Raw genomic sequence first — 21,289 nt, 5'->3', positions numbered from 1 at the left:
GCCTGCATACCTACCTGGGCAGAAAAGCCAGATGCTGGGGGCGCCTGGGAGACCCCAGCCCATGGCTGCCCCAGTCCCGTTCAAGCCTCTCTCCTGCCTGTACAGTGGGAGTTTTTTATTCATTCACACAGCACTTACTCCTCAGTTTGGGAGGCTGATCCCTGCGCAGAGAGAGCACAGCCAGCCTGGGGTGGGGGATGTGAACTGTTCCAAGAGCAAGGGGCAGGTTAAAGGGAATGATGGGGGTGTGTGAGGCCTGAGCAGCTGAGGAGTCATCTAAACAGGAGGAAAACCCCCACAGCAATCCAAGGCCTGACTGCTCAGAACAAATCACGTCCCTGGGGCCCAGGACCTGGCAACGCAAGGAGGGCTGACTGTTGACCCTTGGCCCTCTTGTGAGTGACCTCATATGGCCCCCATGGTCCCATCCCACCAAGGGGTATAGGGGGTGCAGGAGGGCGGCTCCACCCTTCCTGGAAGCAGCATGTCAGTCTCCTCTGGTGAGGCCAGACATATTCTCTAAAGTACATTCCAGGGTCCATCAATGGCCTGAAACCCTCCCTGCCATTCCACCCTGTGGGGCCCATAGTGCCCTTCGGTATCTAAGGGCCTGAGTCTACATTTCACCAAGAGAAACAGGATTCACAGTGGCTTCCTGCCTTTTGTTGGGACTGAGAAAGGGTGGGCAGCCAAGAGATGGTTCCAGCTGTGTAGCCACATGGCCACAGCACTTCCCTCCCTCTCCAGGACTGGCCTCACTGCCACCTCTACCCAGGAAGCTCCAGCATGTCCTCTAGAAAAAGGACCTCTCAGCCAGTTCCAGCATGTCTCAGCTTCATCAATGCTCCATAGACATCTGGGGTGGCTCCCTCTCACATGGCTGCTCACCTCACCCAGCTGTTATACCTCACCCAGCTGCTCCTTCTCACCTAGGCTGCTCCCTCTCTCCCAGGCTGCTCCCTCTCACCAGGCTGCTCCCACCCAGGCTGCTCCCTCCCACCCAGGCTGCTCCCTCCCACCCAGATGGCTAAAGATGGGAAGGGCCTGGAGAGAGAGGGAAATGCTTGTGGCCATATGGCTGCACAACTGGAACCATCTTTTGGATGTCCACCCTACCTCTGTCTCAACAAAGGACAGAGAGATGGTGACTTAAGGGTGTGTCCAAACCTGTCTCCAGCCTGTCCTCAGAGTACCCTCTCTTATCCCCAAACAACACTCAGCCCGAGAAGACAGCCCCTCACGACCCAGCAATGGCCCTTTTCAATTCCAAAGCCACAGCACTCATCTGGAGCATGGAGGACACTGACACGTCTGTAGGAGCAGAGTACAGCACAGCCACTTCAGGTGGAAGGCCTGTCCTGTCACTAATAGGCACCAACGTGTGCCAGGTATGCCCAGTGCTGGTCATCAACATCGCTGAGAGCAGTTCCTGCCGGAAGGTTCTGCACTTCACCTGGGGACAGCATCAAAAGATGCAGAACAGGCTCCCGGGCCTGCAGATCCTCACCTGTGACATGTGGAACAGTCATACCCATCAGCTCAGGTGCATGAGGACTGATTCAGGAACCCTGGCTATCACCACATTGTCATCGCTGTGTCTCTGCTTTCATTCCCAGCTCTATGTGACATCACTGTCCTTTCTCCCATTTTCTTTCTTGTAACTAATCTATTTTCAGAGAAATTCTGTGTCCTTTGTGAGCTGTTCTAAGATCTTTCAGAACAAGGTGCACTGAGTATATGCTGTGTGTGCCTATCTGCACGTGTCTGCATGTCCCCATGAGCCTACCTATTTTCATGTGGGCCTCCATTCTTCTGTGCATCTTTGTGTTTCCTTCCGGGTGGGTCTGTGAATTTCCATGTGTCTCAAGTTTTCATGTGTCTGCCTGTCTTCATGTGGGTCTGCAGGGCCCCTCGTGTTTGTGTGATTTCAGATCAGTCCATTGATGCATTCAGCCCTGTCTGTGTGTTGACACTGGCCCATTCACAGAGGTGGCAGGGAGGAGGTCACATCTTTATCAATCTCAGCAGTTTATTTCTGTGGTCGGACAGTAAATTCAATGGTGTGTTTTTTAAACTTGCCCTGCAATATCAGGACACATTTTAACCATGCTGATCCAGAAGCTCAGAAGGAAGAGAGAAGGAAAACAAGGCTTAACACGGCTGTTTGCATTTCTGCCTACAAAAAAATAAAAATCAGCCAGGAGCACCAGCACTTACAAGGCCCTGGAGTCCTCCCTAATCTAATAGATGTTCAGTTCCAACATTTGCAGATTACAGAGGCAACTGGCAGCTTCCAGGACAAGAGTGTGGGGCACTTGCCCCGACCCCCCCTCATAGATCGGCCCTGGCTGCTCAGGGGGATGAGGCTTCTGGAGAGAGCCTGCTTCTCTGGGACCACTGCAGTGGCTCACGTCCCTCCGGGGCCATCACACACCCGCTCATGTGGCCTCCACCCAGGGACTCCGGAGAGACTCCCCCGGTGTCTCTGCCCACTTTCCCGGTCTGCCTCCTCAACAAGAGGGTGAGAGCTCCCTAAGCCCTAATCCAGTTTTCAGTGTTGCATAGATGTTTCATTGTAAGCCAGCATGATCCTTTGTGAGAGGAATGGAGACAAACCATTAATTAGTCCATAATGTATTTATTAATCATAGTAGAGCCTCGTCATTTGAAGATTCTGTATCAGTGACTTTTCCTCCTTTTTAATTTAGACTTTCTTCAGCTTTTTGAAACTTGTTTGGCCTCTTTCAGTGACGACCCAGAAATACAGGACTGGAGTTGAGGAGAAAGGCCTGTCCTGCTCAGCAGATCTGCGCTGCCCAGAGGGCAGACTCAGAACCTGCTGCTCTAAGCCCCTGTTTTCTGCTCTCGCCTCCGCAGGGGTGCGGTGGGGCCTGGGGCTCGCTCCCTCCTGTCTGTAGGCGATGGGGAGTAAACCAAGGGTCTCTCCCTCAGGGAAAAGATGTGCGGGCTTGGGAAAGTTCAGAACACTCTCCCACTGGCCCCTTCGCCAGGGAACCAGGCTGACCCTCCCTCTGTCCCCTCACACTGCTGTCCCCACTGTTCCTGTGGACCGTACCAGGCATGTGTTCCCTAACCACACATAGCTCTGGGGTCAGGAGGGAAAAGGACAGCCCTAGGCAGGGCTCCTGGTTAGTCTCCTGTGCAAATCCTGGTGGCCAAAGCCCAAGGAGCCGGAGGTTAGGGATCAAGCAGGCCATAGATCTGGTCAGAAGTTGGCATCCTCAGCAAGGGGCCGGGAGCCTCCTGATGCCCTCCTAGGCTGTGGGCAGCCTGTCTGCAGACATGTTTGTGGAGGACCCTACAGTGTGGGCAGGTACCACTGTCACCTCCTAAGTTGCTGTTTCCAGCTCATTCGTCGGGGCTCCACCGGTCTCCCTGCCGAGGCTTGGCACTTGGAAGGTGTGGGTCCTTCGCTCCCCTCGCCCATGCTTACTGAAGACCTGCCTCATAAAGATGGCTCAGCATCCACCCCTCCTTCTTCCACACACTCTGGGTTCCAGCTGCAGTGAGATAGCACCAAGCTCTGCACTCCCCTCTGTCCCCTACCGCCTTTGCCTGGATGCCCTCCCTCTGCCCAGGTCCAAATCCCTGGGGTAGGTCACTCCATCCCTCTGCCCCACTGTGGTCATCAGCTGGCTCTTACCTCCTGGGGATTGGTCAGAGAGCAGGGCATAGACGTGCTCACACTTGCAGGTGAGTGTGCTCAGCAAGCGAATGAGTGAAACACTTCCTGCTGCACAGGATTTATCCTGAGTCTTTTCAGCACCATGTGGGCAGCAGGGCCTCAGTCTGCACCTCATTCTATCAGACTCTGAACATAAGGAAATAATTGAGTTGAAGGGGGTATCATTTCCAATCTAAGCAGATTTCTGTTTTGGAACCTTCTCCTTTGAAATTCACAGAAAGCCATTCCTGACAGGAATGCTTTCTTCTGAAATTGCAGAGTAATTTGTTTATTTGTTCAGGCTATGCACTCAATGGGATGGCATCTGGAGATAAACATCTGCTTTTGATGAGAGTCTGCCATTTAGTCATGTCCCGCACACTGTGACTTTGGCCACACAAATGCAGAGTGCCCGGCCCTCTTCCTGAAATAAGAGACAGGTCAGAGTCAGGCCAGGCGTGGGGTCTTCCACAGGACAGCTGATTGCAGAAGGGGCCTTGGACCATTCATCCTCCTCTCCCCAGGACCCTGCTCCGGACCTTCACCTTTCTGCCTGTCCGCCCCCCTCCAACCCACAGTCACCTCACCCACCAGGCAGAAAGCAAGGATGGTCTCATCCCCACGGCCACAACCCTCACGATGGGCTTCATCTGTTCCTTCTGTCTCTTCAAGTGCATGAGAGAGAGTAAGGGGACTCCCAGGACCACAGAACTGAGGGACTCCTGGAACAGGAGCGGCGTCACTGTCTCCCACTTTCTGGAGCCACAGGAGGACACAGATGATAGCAGAGGCAGTGCAGCCTGGGCCAGGGGTTCTGCCTGGTTGTGACGCTGGGTCTTCAGGATCCCCACACTGCAAATGCAGAAATGGATGTTCAGAGGCAGGATGTAACTTTCTGAGGCCCTACAAATGGAGAAGAGAGCCAGCATCAAGGCTCAAGCATCTACTCCCTGTGGGTAAGGGAGGAGTGAGGGTGGACCCTGGCTGTCCTTGGGTGGAACAGAGAGGAGCAGATCTTAAGAGGCCCTGACATTCCTGTCTGGTGCACACAACTTCTCCCAGTTATCCAATCAAATGCTAATTAGGTGCTGCCATCAGCTTCTGCAGATGGAGTCATGGTCCCTGATCAGTGGGGCTGACGATCACTCCCCCGGTGGGCCTGACCTGATAGCAGGGCCCTTTAAAAATCAGAGTTTTCCCTGGCTGATTGCAGAAGGAAGTCCAGGAGTCACAGGGTGAGAAGGATGTTACTGCTGCTGTGGTGTGAAGACAGAGGGGCCACAGGCTGAGGAATGTGTGTGACCTCTGGGAGCTCAGTGCAGCCCAGCTGAAGGCCAAGAGGAAATGGGGATCTGGATCCCACTGCCACAGGAGCTAAAACCTGCCAACAACCAGGACGAGCTCAGAAGAGCCCAGACCAGGCCAGATGAGGGCCAGATGAGGACGCAGCCTGGCCAACACCCTCCCTAACTTCAGAATTCCAGTCTCCAGAACTGTGGGGGAATACATTTCTGTTTTTTTCAAGCCTCCTAGTTTGTGAAACTCTGTTATAGCAGCCCCAGGAAACAAATACAAATCCTGTCACCTGGATGCAGCAAATACCTGAAAATGTGGAAGTGCTTTGGAATTTGGCAATGGCTTGAAATTTTTGAGACAGAGGATGGAAAAGGCCTGGACTGGCTTGAATAGACTGTTGGTGGAAATACGGGCATTGGCGACACTGCCAGTGAGTGCGCAGAAGGGAGGGAGGGACACGGCACTGCAGACTGGAGGGAACTGGTTATAAAGTGGAGAGAACTTGGGTGAAAAGTGAAAAGCAGAACTTGTAAATAATAAACCTGAGAAGATTTCTAAGCAAAATGTTGAAAATGCAGCCTGATTTCTCCTTGTTGTGTATAGTAAAATGTGAGAGGAAAGAGATAAATTGAGGAAGAAATTGTCAAGCAAAAATGAACCAGCACCTGATGGGGGAAATTCTCAGAATGTCCAAATAGCAAAAGATGCTCAAATTAGGAGATTGTGTTTGGGAAAGTGTGCATTGCACAAAAAGCCAACAATGTGGCTGGAGAAATTAAGTGTGTGACTTGTGTTTGCGCTTAACCATCTCGGCAGAAGCCCGGAATGGGATGGGCTTGCCCACGAAAGATCTGTGGAGGACCCTCTTCTCTGATGGTGTGCATCCCCATGACAAACATGGGAGACACACAGGTATTTGAGAATGTTGTATCAGCAGAAAACTCATGTTTAGACTGAAAGGGAGAAAGTGAAAAAGGGTGGTGGTTGGACTGCCAACATTCTACAGGCAGGAAACAGGCAAAGAGAGCTACTGAGCTGCAAATATGTTCTACCCTGCAAGAAAATGGAGTGATTCCAAGAGGGGAGTCATGGGTGCAGAGGGTAAGGCCTTGGACCACAGGGATTCTACTCAGATCTTGAGACCTAATGGAATCTGCCTGCTGGGCTTGGATATCCTTCTTTTACCTCCATCCTTTCCTTCCCTCATTAATTTTAAGTACACTTTTTTTTAAAGAGCAGTTTTAGGTTCACAGCAAAATTGAATGGAAGGTACAGAGACTTCCCATGTACTCCTGTCCCCACATACAAGAAGCATCTACCACTGTCACCATTCCACATGGAAGAGTTACATTTGTTACAGTAGGTGAGCCCATACTGACACATCATTATCACCCAAAGTCCATAGTTTACATTAGGTCCACTCTTGATGTTGTACATTCTATGGGTTTGAGACAAATGCATCCACCATTACAGTATCACACAGAGTAGTTTCACTACCCTGAGAATCCTCTGTGCTCCGCCAATTCATCCTCTTTGCCCCCAGCCCCTGGAAACCACTGATTCTTCCACTGTCTCCATAGTTTTGCCTTTTCCAGACTGTCATACAGTTGGAATACGATATGTGGCCTTTTCAGATTGGCTTCTTTCACTTATTAATATGCATTAAGGTTCCTCCATGTCTTTTCATGGCTCAACAGCCAATTTCTTTTTAGAACTAAATAATATTCCATCGTATGAATGTAGCACAATTTATTTATCCATTCAGTCCTTTGGATAACAGTCCTTTATCTGATGTGTCATTTGCAAATATTTTCTCCCAGTCTGTGGCTTGTCTTCTCATTCTCTTGACAGTATCTTTAGGAGTGCAGAACATTTAAATTTTAATTTAGTTCAGTTTGTGCCTTTAGTGTTCTATCTAAAAAGTCATTACCACACCAGAGTTTTATAGTTCTGTGTTTTACATTTAGGCCTATGATCCATTTTGAGTTAATTTTTGTGAAGGGCTGTGCCTAGATTATTTCTTTCTTCCTTTTTTCTTTCTTTCTTTCTTTCTTTCTTTCTTTCTTTCTTTCTTTCTTTCTTTCTTTCTTTCTTTCTTTCTTTCTTTCTTTCTTTCTTTCTTTCTCCTTCCTTCCTTCCTTCCTTCCTTCCTTCCTTCCTTCCTTCCTTCCTTCCTTCCTTCCTTCCTTCCTTTCTTTCTTTCTTTCTTTCTTTCTTTCTTTCTTTCTTTCTTTCTTTCTTTCTTATTTTTGTTGTTAATCCTCACCTGAGGATATTTTTCATTGATTTTTAGAGACAGTGGAAGGGAAAGGGAGAGACAGAGAGATAGAAACATCTATGTGAGAGAGACACATCCACTGGTTGCCTTCTGCATGTGCCCTGACCAGGGCTGGGAATCAAGCCTGCAACTGAGGTACATGCCCTTGACCAGAATCAAACCCATAACCCCGCAGTCCACAGGCTGACACTCTATCCACTGAGCCAAAACAGCTAGGGATTCATTCATTCATTCATTCATTTACATGTGGATGTCCAGTTGTTTTAGCACCATTTTTTGAAAAGACTATCTTTACTCCATTGTATTGCCTTTGCCACTTTGTCAAAGATCAGTTGACTATATTTATGAGGGTCTATTTCTGGCTTTCTATTCTGTTCATTGACCTATTTGTCTATTCTTTCACCAGTGCCACACTGTATTGATTACTATAGCTCTGCAGTAGTGTCAGTTCTCCAACTCTGTTCTTCTCGTTCAATATTGAGTTGCCTATTCTGCTTCTTTTACCTCTTCATATAAACTTTAGAATCACTTTGTTGGTATCCACAGGAAAACTTTCTGGAATTTTGATGGGGATTGCATTCAATCTATAGATCAAGTTGAGAAAAACAGATAATATTGAGTCTTTGGGGGATCCAAGATGGCTGCCAATGGGATGGAAGGCTACAAGATAGTGTGTGAGTGAGAGAACGGAAGGAGAGTGCGTGGACATGTATTTGTGAGAGAAGGACAGCTATATTCCACAGGACTGTTGTGGACTGGCGGACCGGGCTCCCCTGGCTGGGCAGCCTCTACTGCTGCTGAAATCTCTCCCGGAGCGCCGGCTCTGCCATAGAGACCATGCCTTAAAGGGGAGACCAGCTGTGATCAAAAGCCCAGCCTTACCTTCAACCGGGGAGACCTCAGATACCTCCCGAAACCCTACAACCACAATGCTCAGGGACCAGCTGCCTCAGCTGAGAACCCATGAACACCAGGACTCCAGACTCCCTGACCGCAGGCACCGAGAAAGTCTGTCCAGGGGGCTGAATATGTGGACAGGCCCTGCACCTTCTCACAGAGCAAATAGAAGGAACAGCTGAATCAAACAACACCCACCTGGAATTGGCGAATTAAACATAGCTGGTGAGGCAACTGGTGGACAGAAAGGTCAGATATCACCTAGAGAAAGGTGAGATCTGGGATCCAGGCTGGAGGGAGAAATGCGCCCAGCGGGGACTAGAGTCTCAGAGGAAGACTGCGCTCCACAAAATCCGCGGCCGTTGGGGTCAGTGTAGCTCTCAAATGTGGAAGGGGGTCCACAGGGCTGCTGGCAGAAGGGGACTCTAGATATTAGCCCACAGCTGGGCTGGGCCCAGAAAGGCAGCCTGAATTTCTATACCAGCTGCACAGTGCCAGGGCAGTTGGTGCACTTCCTTTGGCTTTTTTCCTTTTTAACTCCTTGCTTTTGCTTGCTAAGTCCAGTACATAGGATCTTCCAATTAAAAATACTCACCGAGATTGCAGGGAAAGTTGTTTTTATGGAAACTGGGGATCAGAATAAGGAGAGACGAGCAGAAAACCAGCTCTAGGGCAGTCCGTCCCTCCAACCAAATATTAAGTGCAGCAGGGAAAGAAAAATCTAAACACTGGGTAGAGGGACCTTTTAGCCCTGGCTATTAACACAGAAACACTGCCACCCAGGGGTTGTATCAGAAATTGACTCTTGTGTAAATACAACTAAAGGCAGGCTGAGAAACAAAGGGAGCAGAGAGATTCCGCCTGCTTGAAAACAGGGTTGTGGCTTATGACACAGAGGAGCGGTTGATCGAAGGGAACTTCAATACTGTGCTGACTACCTGATAGGAAACAGATGTGCCAAGCAGAACAGTAGAGGAAGTGAACCTTTACTACTTCACTTTTTTATTTTTTATCTTTTACTTAAGAAACCAAAATTTTTTTCTCACTTAATTTTACTTTTATATTATATTTTTATTTTTAGTTATTATTATTACTACTATTACTTTACCTTTTTAAAGTTTTATTTTATTTTTTCTTTATTTTATTTTATTTTATTTTAGGATTAGTGTTCTCATTTTATTTTTATTTTTTAGCATTATTTTACTCTATCTGAATTTTTTCTTTATGCCAACACTCTCTTCCTCACTTTTCCCCTTTATCACCCTGTTTCTCTTACCCTGTTCCTGCTTCAGTTTTTCTCTATCCTTTCTTTTTACTCCCTGTTAAAAATTGATCTTACTCATATATCTAATTTCCTCTCCCCTGCTCCAAGTCCATGCACACTTCTGTCTTCTCTTTCTTCACTATCCAAAAATATTTTTCTTCCTCTTTTTTTTCTTTTTTTTTCTTTCTGTCTTGTTGGTGTTGTTTGTTTGATGGCTGGTTAGTTAGTTTGTTTGTTTTTTACTTCAGTTTTTCCTCTCCTCACTTGTTCTCTTCTTCTACTAATAGCTGAATTAATTTCAATCACCACCTCAGACCTATTGTTTTCCAATAGTAAATGAATACATACATAGATAGATTAAAGGAAGGGGAAAATGATATATATCATTTGTATATATACATATATATATTCTTTTATATAAATTTTAATATATAGTTTCTTTTATTATTTTTTTATTTTATTGTATTTTGTTTTTTACTTTTCTTCTTACACTCTCATTCTCTTTCTACCTCCTCTATACTGAATTGTGGCTCTTTCCCCATTCATTCAATTCCTTGACCTTACCTTCTGGAAATAAGCTCTGCCTTCTCAGATTCATCTGGGTGTTTGTTGTTTGGGTGTCTGTTGTTTGCATTTTTTGGATTAATTGTTGTTTTATTGGAGTTTTCTCCCCATATACATATATTTTTCCCCTTCTTTTTTCTTCACTTTATTCTCTCTCTTACATTTTTTCCTTTTCTCAATATCATTTTTGCACTCCTTTCTTTTCGCTACTTCTCTTTTCTCTGATGGTCACCGTTATTTGGGATTATTAGTATTGTGAACACATTTGTGTTTGGTGCCCCGTACGTTGTGTCTTGTTGTGTTGTATTTTGTGCCTTTAAGTCAACACAGGAGAGAGCTACATAACCAGACACACTGAGAGAGCAATCATGGGGAGACAAAGAAACAGCCTGCATATGAAAGAAAAGGAGGAATCACCAGAAAAGAAAGTAAATGAAATTGAAGCAAGCAATATGACAGAGAAAGAATTCAGAGCAATGGTCATAAGGTCACTGAAAAGGATGGAAGACAAATTCACCAATGTAAGAACCAAGAGGAAATGAAAAAGAACCAAGAAGAAATGAAAAATGACATCACTGCAATAAAGAACTCAATAGAAAGCATCAACAGTAGACTAGAAGCAGAGGAGGACCACATAAGTGAGCTAGAAGACAAGGTAAGAAAAAATACCCAACCAGAGCAGCATCTAGAAAAAAAAACTTAAAAAACCTGAGGGGAGCCTAAGGGAACTTTGGGACAACATGAAACGAAACAACATCGATCAGATCCTAACCAGAACCTAGCCAGAGAACATGGCAAAAGATCCTGGACAGAACCTAAAGATAGAACCTGGACACAGAACCCAGAGACAGAGAACCTAGAGAGAGACAGAACCTAGAGACAGGACTTGGCTGGAGATCCTACACAGAACCTAGAGACAGAACCTAGACACAGAACCTAGAAACAGAACCTAGGGAGAGAACCTGGCTGGAGAACCTAGAGTCAGAACCTAGGGAGAGAACATGGCAAAAGATCCTGGACAGAACCTGGCTACAGATCTTGGCTGGAGAACCTAGACAGAACATGGTGACCGAACCTGGCTAGAACCTGGCTGGAGAACCTGGCTGGAGAAGCTGGATGGAGAACCTATCAAGAGAACATGGCTACAGAACCTGGCTGGAGATACTGACCAGGACTTGGCTGGATCCTAACCAGAACTTCACTGGAGACCAGAACTTCGCTGGAGATCCTGACCAGAACTCGGCTGGAGTTCCTGGCTTGAGATCCTGGAGGGAGAACCTCGCTATGCTGATCAACTGAACGCTGACCCTGTGCCATTCCTTCTTCGCCGACTCCGTCCACACCTTTGGGGACCCCTGGGCCTGCTGGGGTTGGACCTCGGCACTGAATACTGTTAAAAAACAAACAAAACTGGCGTAGGTTAATATAAGATCTTGTGAATGTGTCAGACAGTATCTACCTACATTTTTCATTAGTTACATATCTGAAAACCTGCTTCCTAAAAAAAAAAAATAAAGTTTCTTTACTTAGAAAAAAAAAAAAAAGAAAAAAAGAAACGAAACAACATCCACATAATAGGAGGGAGAGAAGGAGAGGAAATTGAGCAAGGAATAGAAAACTTGTTTGAAAAAGTATTGACAGAAAACTTTCCTGATATAAGGAAGAAAAAATTCACACAAGTACAAGAAGCTCACAGAGTCCCAAACAAGATGAATCCCAAAAGACTGACACCAAGACACATTATAATTAAATTGGCAAACACCAATGACAAAGTAAGAATCTTAAAGGCTGCCAGAGAGAGACAGAAATTTAGTAACAAGGATCTCCCATCAGACTATCAACTGATTTCTCAACAGAAACACATCAGGCCAGAAAGGAATGGAATGAAATATACGAAGTCATGCAAAGCAAGGGTCTGAATCCAAGAATACTGTACCCAGCAAGGCTATCAATTAAAATTGAGGGTAAAATCAGGAACTTCACAGACAAAAAGGACTAAGGGAGTTTATTACCACCAAATCAGCAATGCAATAAATGCGAAAGGGTCTGCTATAAAAAGAAGAAATAGGAAGGGAAGAAGGAACACAGGCATAAAGAATAAAAATGGCGACAAACAAGTACCTATCAATAATAACTTTAAATGTAAATGGATTAAATGCCCCAATCAAAAGACATTGGGTAGGTAAGTGGACAAGGAAGCATGACCCATACATCTGCTGTCTACAGGAAACCCACCTCAGAACAAAGGCCTCACACAGACTGATGGTGAAGGGATGGAAAAAGGTTTTTCAGGCGAATGGAAATAAAAAAAAAAGCTGGGGTAGCAATACTTATATATGACAAATTAGACCTCAAAGTGAAGGTCATAACAAGAGATAAGGAAGGCCACTTCATAATACTAATGGGAGCAATTCGAGAAGAAAATATAACACTGGTAAACATATATTCACCCAATACAGAAGCACCTAAGTACATAAAAAAAAATACTGGATGATATCAAGGGAGAGATTGACAGCAATAAAGTCATAGTAGGAGACTTTAATACCCCACTAACACCACTGGACAAATCCTCTAAACAAAAAATCAGCAAAGAAATATCAATCCTAAATAACTTACTAGATCACATGGAATTAATTGATAACTTCAGAACATTTCACCCCAAAGCCACAGAATATATATTCTTCTCATGTGCACATGAGTCATTTTCAAAGATAGACCACATATTGGGACACAGGCAAAGTCTCTTCAAATTTAAGAAGATAAAAATCGTATCAAGCATCTTCTCAGATCACAACGGCATAAAACTAGAAATCAACTACAATAAAAACAATTTTAAAAAAATCAAACACCTGGAGGTTAAATAGCATGTTATTGAACAATAATTGGGTTACCTCAGAGATCAAAGAAGAAATAAAAAGCATCATGGCAACAAATGACAATGAAAACACAACAATCCAAAATCTATGGGACACAGTGAAAGCAGTGTTGAGAGGGAAGTTCATAGCTGTACAGGCCTACCTCAAAAAATAAGAAAAATGGTAATAAATTATCTAACCCTACAATTCAAAGAGTTAGAAAGAGAGCAACAAGAAAAGCCCAGTGTAAGCAGAAGGAAGGAAATAATAAAGATCAGAGCGGAGATAAACGACATCCAGACCAAAAAACCAATAGAAAAGATCAACAAAACCAAGAGCTGGTTCTTTAAAAGGACTAACAAGATTGATGAACGTCTAGCCAGGCTCACCAAGAAGTAAAGAGAGAGGACCCAAATAAACAAAATCAGAAATGAAGGAGATGAAGTAATAACTGATCCCACAGAAATACAAACAATTATGAAAAATTACTATGAACAACTCTATTGCAACAAAATGGACAACCTAGATTAAGTGGAAATATTATTAGAAAAATACAAGCTCCAAAAACTCAATCAAGAAGAATCAAAAAACCTGAATAGGCCAATAACTACCAAAGAAATTGAAGCAGCAATCAAAAATCTTCCAGCAAACAAAAGCCCTGGTCCTGACGGCTTTACTGGGGAGTTCTACCAAGCATTCAAAGAAGAACTAAAAACCTATCCTCCTCAGACTATTTCAAAAAATTCAAGAGGAAGGCACACTTCCAAGCTCTTTCTATGAAGCCAGCATTACCCTAATCCCAAAACCAGATAGACACCACAAAAAAAAGTGAACTACATGCCAATATCCTAGATCAGGGGTAGGCAACCTTTTTGTGAGTGCGTGCCAAAACCAGCAAAATCTCTGACTCAAAATTCTTCTGCGTGCCAACCCTAATTTTTTGAGAACATGTTACGCCTACTTGATATCTCTTAAGGTGTAGGTATGTGAAGAAACTTGAAGAAATAATAAAATTAATTTGAGTGACAAAAACACAGTTTATGATGATGAAGAATACATTTATTTTTTAATGTATACATGTACACTGATAGTCCGACAGAAAACTTTATGACTCCGTTTGATATTATCAGTGGGACTTTTGCTGCTGCATCACTGATGACAGAGATTTTACATCAGGTTTATATTTCGTGACCTTCAGAGATATGTACGAGCTACTACTTTCATCCATCAGGCTACTCCTATTATGAGACTTAACAAAATTCATCACTGAGAAAAACGATTCACAATTGTAAATGGAGGATTATAAGAGAAGGTTTTGGGTGCCAGTAAAAGTTACTGGCGTGCCATGTTTGGCACGCGTGCCAGGGGTTGCCCACCCCTGTCCTAGATGAACATAATGCTAAAATCCTCAACAAAATTCTAGAAAATCAAATTCAGCATTACATTAGAAAGATCATACACCATGACCAAGTGGTATTTATTCTGGGGATGCAAGGATGGTACAATATCTGCAAATCAATACATGTGATACATCATATAAACAAACTGAGAGGCATAAGTCACATAATCATATTAAGAGATGCGGAAAAAGCATTTGACAAAATCCAACACCCTTTCTTGATAAAAACTCTCAGCAAAGTGGGAAGAGCGGGATCATACCTCAACATAATAAAAACCTTATATGACAAACCTATAGCCAAAATCATACTCAATGGGCAAAAACTAAACTCTTTTCCCCTAAGAACAGGAACAAGACAGGGATGCCCACTTTCACCACTTCTGTTCGATATAGTACTAGAAGTGCATGCCATAGCGATCAGATAAGTAGAAGAAATAAAAGGCATCCAAATTGGAAAAGAAGAAGTAAAACAGTCCTTATTCGCAGATGACATGATACTATACATAGAAAACCTCAAAGACTCCATCAAAAACCTACTAGACCTAATAAATGAATTTGGCAATGTAGCTGGATACAAAATTAACACCCAGAAATCTATGGCCTTTTAATACACCAATAATGAGCTCACAGAAAGAGAAATGAAATAAAACAAAAACAACAACAACCACAATCCCATTTATCATGGCACAAAAAAAATTAAGATACTTGGGAATAAACTTAACTAAGGAAGTAAAATACCTGTACTCAGAAAACTACAGGACATTGAAAAAAGAGGTAGAGGAAGACATAAACAAGTGGAAGAACATACCATGTTCATGGATTGGTAGAATCAACATCATTAAAATGTCCATACTACCCAAAGCAATCTACAGATTCAATGCAACCCCCATTAAAATACAAATGGTATATTTCAAAGATCTAGAACGAACTCTCCAAAAATTCATCTGGAATAAAAAAAAGACCTCGAATAGCCACAGCAATCCTGAGATAGAAGAACAAAGTTAGAGGGATCACAATACCAGGTATCAAGCTATATTACCAAGCCACGGTTCTCAATACTGCCTGGTACTGGCACAAGAACAGAACATATAGACCAATGAAACAGAACAGAGGAACCCAAAAATCGACCCAAGCCATTATGCTCAATTAATATTTGACAAAGGAGGCAAGAGCATACAATGAAGTCAAGAGAGTCTCTTCAATATATGGTGCTGGGAAATTTGGTCAGATACATGCAAAAAAATGAAACTAGATCACCAACTTACAACATACACAAAAACAAACTCAAAATAGCCAAAGGACTTAAATGTAAGACAGGAAACCATAAAAATCCTACAAGACTCCATAGGCAGTAAAATAGCAGACATATGTCGTAGCAATATCTTCACAGACACAGCTCCTAAGGCAATGGAGACTAAGGAGAAAATAAACAAATGGGACTACACCAACATAAAAAGCTTCTGCACAACAAAAGAAACCATCAACAAAACAACAAGAAACCCCACTGCATGGGAGAACATATTTGCCAATGTTATCTGCGATAAGGGTTTAAACTCCAAAATTTATAGGGAACTCGTATAACTTAACAAAAGGAAGATAAACAATCCAATCACAAAATGGGCAAAGGACCTATATAGACACTTTTCAAAAGAGGCCATGCAGAAGGCCAAGAGATATATGAAAACATGCTAAAGTCACAATCATCCGAGAAATGCAAATCAAAACAACAAAGAGGTACCATCTCACACCTGTCAGAATGGCTATCATCAACAAATCAACAACGACAAGTGCTGGCGAGGATGTGGAGAAAAAGGAACCCTCGTGCACCGCTGGCGGGAATGCAGACTGGTGTAGGCACTGTGGAAAATACTATGGCGTTTCCTCAAAAAATTAAGAATGGAACTTCCATTTAACCCAGTAATCCCACTTCTAGGAATATATCCCAAGAAACTAGAAACACCAATCAGAAAGGACATATGCACCCCTATGTTCATAGCAGCACAATTTACAATAGCTAAGATTTGGAAACAGCCTAAGTGCCCATCAGCAGATGAGTGGATTAGAAAACTGTGGTACATCTACACAATGGAATACTATGCTGCTGTAAAAAAAAGAAGGAATTCTTACCATTTGCAACAACCTGGATGGGACTGGAGAACATCATGCTAAGTGAAATAAGCCAGTCAGAGAAAGATAAATATCACATGATCTCCCTCATTTGTGGAATATAATGAACAATATAAACTGATGAACAAAAATAGAACCAGAGTCACAGAAACATTGAGCAGACTGTCCAACCTATGAGGGAAGGTGAGGGGTGAGGGGGTAAGAGATCAACCAAAGGACTTGTATGCATGCATATGAGTATAACCAATGGACACAGACTGGGTCGGGGAGGGAGGTGAGGGCATGTGCTGGGGGAGGGGGCAGCTGGGTAGAGGTTAATGGGGGGAAAGGGAGACTTATGTAATACTTTAAAGTTTAACTGAGTTAAACAATAATTTTTTTTAAAGTATGATGCTAGACATAGACTTTTTGTAGATTTCTTTATGAAGTTGAGGAAGTTCTCTCTGTTCCTAGTTTGCTGGGAGTTGTCATTATGCACAGGCATTGGATTTTGTCAAATGCTTTTTCTGCATACATTGATGTCATCATGTGATTTTTCTTCCTTAATTTGTTAATATGATGGGTTATATTGATTGATTTTTGAATGCCGAACTTGCCTTGCATACCTGGGATAAACCTACTAGGTCATTGTGGGTAATTACTTTATACATTGTTGATTTGCTAATATTTTGTTGAGCATTTTTGCATCCATGGTCTGTAGTTTCCTTTTCTTGTAATGTCTTTGTCTGGTTTTGAATTAGAGAAATGCTGGCCTCATAGAATGAGTTTGGAAGAATTCCCTCTCCTTCTATCTTCTGGAAGAGATTATAAAGAATTAATATGAATTCTTCATTACATGTTTGGTAAAATTCACCAACAAACCCACCTAGCCTGGTGCTTTCTGTTTGAGGGAGTTATTAATTATTGATTCAATGTATTAACAGATATAGGCCTATTCAGATTGTCTATTTCTTTTTATGTGAGTTTTAGCAGATTGTATATTTCAAGGAATTGGACATTTCCTCTAGACCAGCAGTCGCCAACCTTTCGGACCTCACGGACCACCAGTGGTCCGCGGACCACCGGTTGGCGACCGCTGCAGACTATCAAATTTGTGGGCATAGAGTTGTTCATAATATTCCTTTACTATCATTTTAGTGTCTACAGGCAAATAAGGCGATTTCCCCCCCCCCCCCCCCTTTGGATTCTTCCAAGATTTTTTCTTTATCTTCGAGTTTTTGAAGTTTGAATATGCCTAGGTATAGTTTTTTGTTTTTGTTTTTGTTTTGGCATTTATCCTGCTTGTTGTATTCTGAGGTTCCTGGATCTGTAATTTGTTGTCTGACATTAATTTGGGGGAAATTTTAAGTTATTATTTCCTCAAATAGTCCTTCTAGTTCTTTCTGTCTTGCTTCTTCTCCTGGTCTTCCCATTAATTACACTTATATGTTACCTTTTATAGTTGTCCCATCCTTGGGTATTCTGTTCTGGTGTGTGTATGTGCGTGTGTGTGTGTGTGCGTGTTTCAGTCTTGTTTCTCTTTGCTCTTCCATTTTGTAAGTTTCTGTTGACATGTCCTCAGGCTCACTGATTGTTCGATGCCATGTCCAGTCTACTAAATGAGCCCAACAAAAGCACTCTTCATTTTTGTTACAGTGTTTTGGTCTCTAGCATTCATTTCTGATTCTTTCTTAGAATTCCCGTCTCTGCTTATATTGCCTATGTGTTTTTTCATGCTATCTACTTTATCCATTAGAGCTGGATATTAATGACAATTGTTTTAAGTTCCAGCATCCTTGCATGTCTAGTTCTGATGCTTGCTCTGTTTCTGCAGACTACTTTTTGTCTTTTGGAATGCCTTGTAGTTTTTTCTTGATAGCCAGAAATGTGTTGGATAAAAGGAACTGCAGTAAACAGACCTTCAGTGATGTGGTGATGAGATATAGGGATGGGGCATTTGATTATGCCCCATATTTGTGAGTCTGTTGTCTGGGCTATGGCCTTCACATGTGCTCCTCAGCCCTCCTTAGGTGGTACAAGAAAGATAAAGGAGCAGGATGGGCATTTCTCTCCCCCAGGTGGTCAGGATCTGATGGAATGATTTCTCCTGAGGGCAGGCCTTGTTAGAACACATGCTCTGGTGTATTCACAATAGCTACTTCCTCCCCACACCCAGCCTGAAGCAGGAGGGGATTTTTCTCCTGTACTCAGTGTGAGAATCTGGTGTGGCTTCTAGAAGTAAAACTCACAAAAGTGGGGGCTACAGCCGTGTCCTCACCCACCTCGGCCCCAGCGGCCTGTTTTTCCAGCCCATCAGCGCTGTGGACGAGGGCCAGCAGCCCAAGGAGATCGAGTCACTGTGCAAGAACAGCTATGCGACGGTGTGACGCACATGCTGTTCATCACGATCCCCTTCTTCAGAGAAGTGATCGTCAGCTCCTTTTCCTGCGAGCATTGCAGCTGGAACAACATGGAGGTCCAGTCATTGGGCAGCATCCAGGGCCAGGGAGTGCACTACACTCTGACGGTCAGGGAGGTGGACATGAACCGAGAAGTAGTGAAGACTGATTGCCAGCCACCACAAGGATTCCAGAGTTAGATTTTGAAATTCCTGCCTTTAGCCAGAAGGGAGCTTTGATCACTGTTGAAGGATTGATCAGCCGTGCTATCTCTGGCCTGGACAGGATCAGCCCACACGAAAGGCAAATGAAGAAGCTGTAGCTGAAAAACTTGATGAGTTCATTGTCAAACTGAAAGAGCTAAAGCAGGTGGCCTCTCCTTTCACCATGATCATTGATGACCCCTCAGGGAACAGCTTTAAGGAAAACTCACATGCTCCCCAGAAAGATGATGCCTTGATGATCACATATTATAACCGGACCCCGCATCAAAAGGAGATGCTGGAACTCCAGGCAGAAGCACCAGAAGAGAAGCCACAAGAGGAAGATCTCAGAAACGAAGTACTGCAGGTCCCCCCTTTCCCCCCATTGATTCCCTCTAGCTTGCCAATGGCCCCAACCCCAGGCCTTCACCACCGTATTGTCCGTGTCCATGGGTTATGCATACAGAGTCTTTGGTTGATTAGTTCCCACCCACCCACGTGTCCCCGCTTTCCTTTGAGATTCTGCACTCTGTTCCATGCTTCCATGTCTCTTGATCCACAACATTCATCAGTTTATTTTGTTACTTAGATTCCACATATGAGTGAGATCATGTGATGCTTGTCTTTCTCTATTTCACTTAGCATGATGCTCTCCAGGTCCCTCCATGCTATCTCAAACATTAAGAGATTCTTCTTTTTCACTGCTGCATAGTATCCTATGGTATAAATGTACCACAGCTTTTTTATCCAGTCATCTCCTGATGGGAACTTGGGCTATTCCAGATCTTAGCTACTGTAATTGTGCTGCTATAAAAACAGGGGTTCATACATTCTTTCTGATGGGTGTTTCGGATTTCTTAGGATATATTCCTAGAAGTGGGAGCACTGGGTCAAATGGCAGTTGCATATTTAATTTTTTGAAGAAACTTCATACTGTTTTCCATAATGGCTGCACCAGTCTGCATTCCCACCAGCAGTGTACTAGGATTCCCCTTTCTCCACATCCTTGCCAGCACTTGTCATTTTGTTGATGATAGCCATTCTGACAGGTGTGAGGTGATATCTCATTGAAGTTTTAATTTGCATCAATCTGGTGATTGGTGACTTTGAGTATTTTTTCATATGTTTCTTGGCCATCTGTATGTCCACTTTGGAGAAATGTCTATTTAGTTCCTTTTCACATTTTTTATTTGAATTGTCTTCCTATTGTTAAATTGTATGAGTTCCTTATATATTTCGGATATTAACCCTTTATCAGATGTATCATTGCCAAATATGTTCTACCAGACAGTGGGCTCCCTTTTCATCTTGTTGATGGTTTCTTTTGCTGCACAGAAGCATTTTATTTTGATGTAGTCCCATTTGTTTATTTTGTCCTTAGTTTTCTTTAACTTAGATATACCTGTAAACATATTGCTATGAGATGTCTGAGATTTTGCTGCCTATGGTTTCTTCTAGGATTTTTATGGTTTCACAACTTATATTTAAGTTGTTTATTCATTCTGAGTTTATTCTTGTATATGGTGTAAGTTGGTGGTCTAGTTTCATTTTTTTTTGCATGTATATATCCAATTTTCCCAATACCTTTTACTGAAGAGACTGTCTTGACTCCAATGTATGTTCTTGCCTCCGTTGTCAAATATTAATTGAGAGCAATAGCTTGGGTTGGTTTCTGGGGTCTCTGCTCTGTTCCATTGATCTATATACTTGTTCTTGTGCCAGTTCCAGGCTGCTTTGATCATGGTAGTTTTGTAGTATAACTTAAATCTGGTATTATGATCCCTCCTACTTTCTCAGGATTGCTGCGGATATTCGGGTCTTTCTTGATTCCATGTAAATTTTTGCGGTATTTGTTCTAGATATGTGAAATATGCCATTAGTATGTTAATAGGGATTGCATTGAATCTATAGATTGCCTTGGGTAGTATAGACGTTTTCATGATGTTGATTCTACCAATCCATGAACTCTGCAGGTATATTACTGCAGTTAATTTATATCTTCTTCTATCTCTTTTTTTCAACATCCTGTAGTTTTCCGAGGACAGGTCTTTGCCTACTTGATTTATTCCTAAGTATCTTAATTTTTTTGTTGCAATGGTAAATGGGATTGTTTGTTTAGTTTCTCTTTCTGAGAATTCATTATTGGTGTATAAAAAAGCCATTGATTTTTGGGTATTGATTTTGTACCTTGCTACATTGCCGAATTCATTTATTAAATCTAGTAGTTTTTTGGTGGAGTGTTAGGATTTTCTATGTACAATATTATGTCATCTGCAAATAATGAGAGTTTTACTTCCTCCTTTCCTATTTGGATGCCTTTTATTTCTTCTTGTCTGATGGCTA

At 43.1% G+C, this 21,289-nt stretch overlaps 1 pseudogene; it reads left to right on the top strand.

Moving 5' to 3' along the window:
- The first annotated feature begins 1,292 nt into the window (after nucleotides 1-1,292).
- LOC139001236 (zinc finger protein ZPR1 pseudogene) lies at nucleotides 1,293-19,313 on the top strand (annotated as a pseudogene).
- The last annotated feature ends 1,976 nt before the right edge of the window (nucleotides 19,314-21,289 follow it).

This window comes from Myotis yumanensis, unplaced genomic scaffold, assembly GCF_028538775.1.
Source record: "Myotis yumanensis isolate MYYU_CA2020_CCGP unplaced genomic scaffold, mMyoYum1.0.hap1 SCAF_211, whole genome shotgun sequence".
In the NCBI taxonomy this organism is placed as follows: Eukaryota; Metazoa; Chordata; class Mammalia; order Chiroptera; family Vespertilionidae; genus Myotis; species Myotis yumanensis.
The sequence above is the reverse complement of the archived record's forward strand: the minus strand, read 5'-3'. Positions and strand labels throughout refer to the sequence as shown.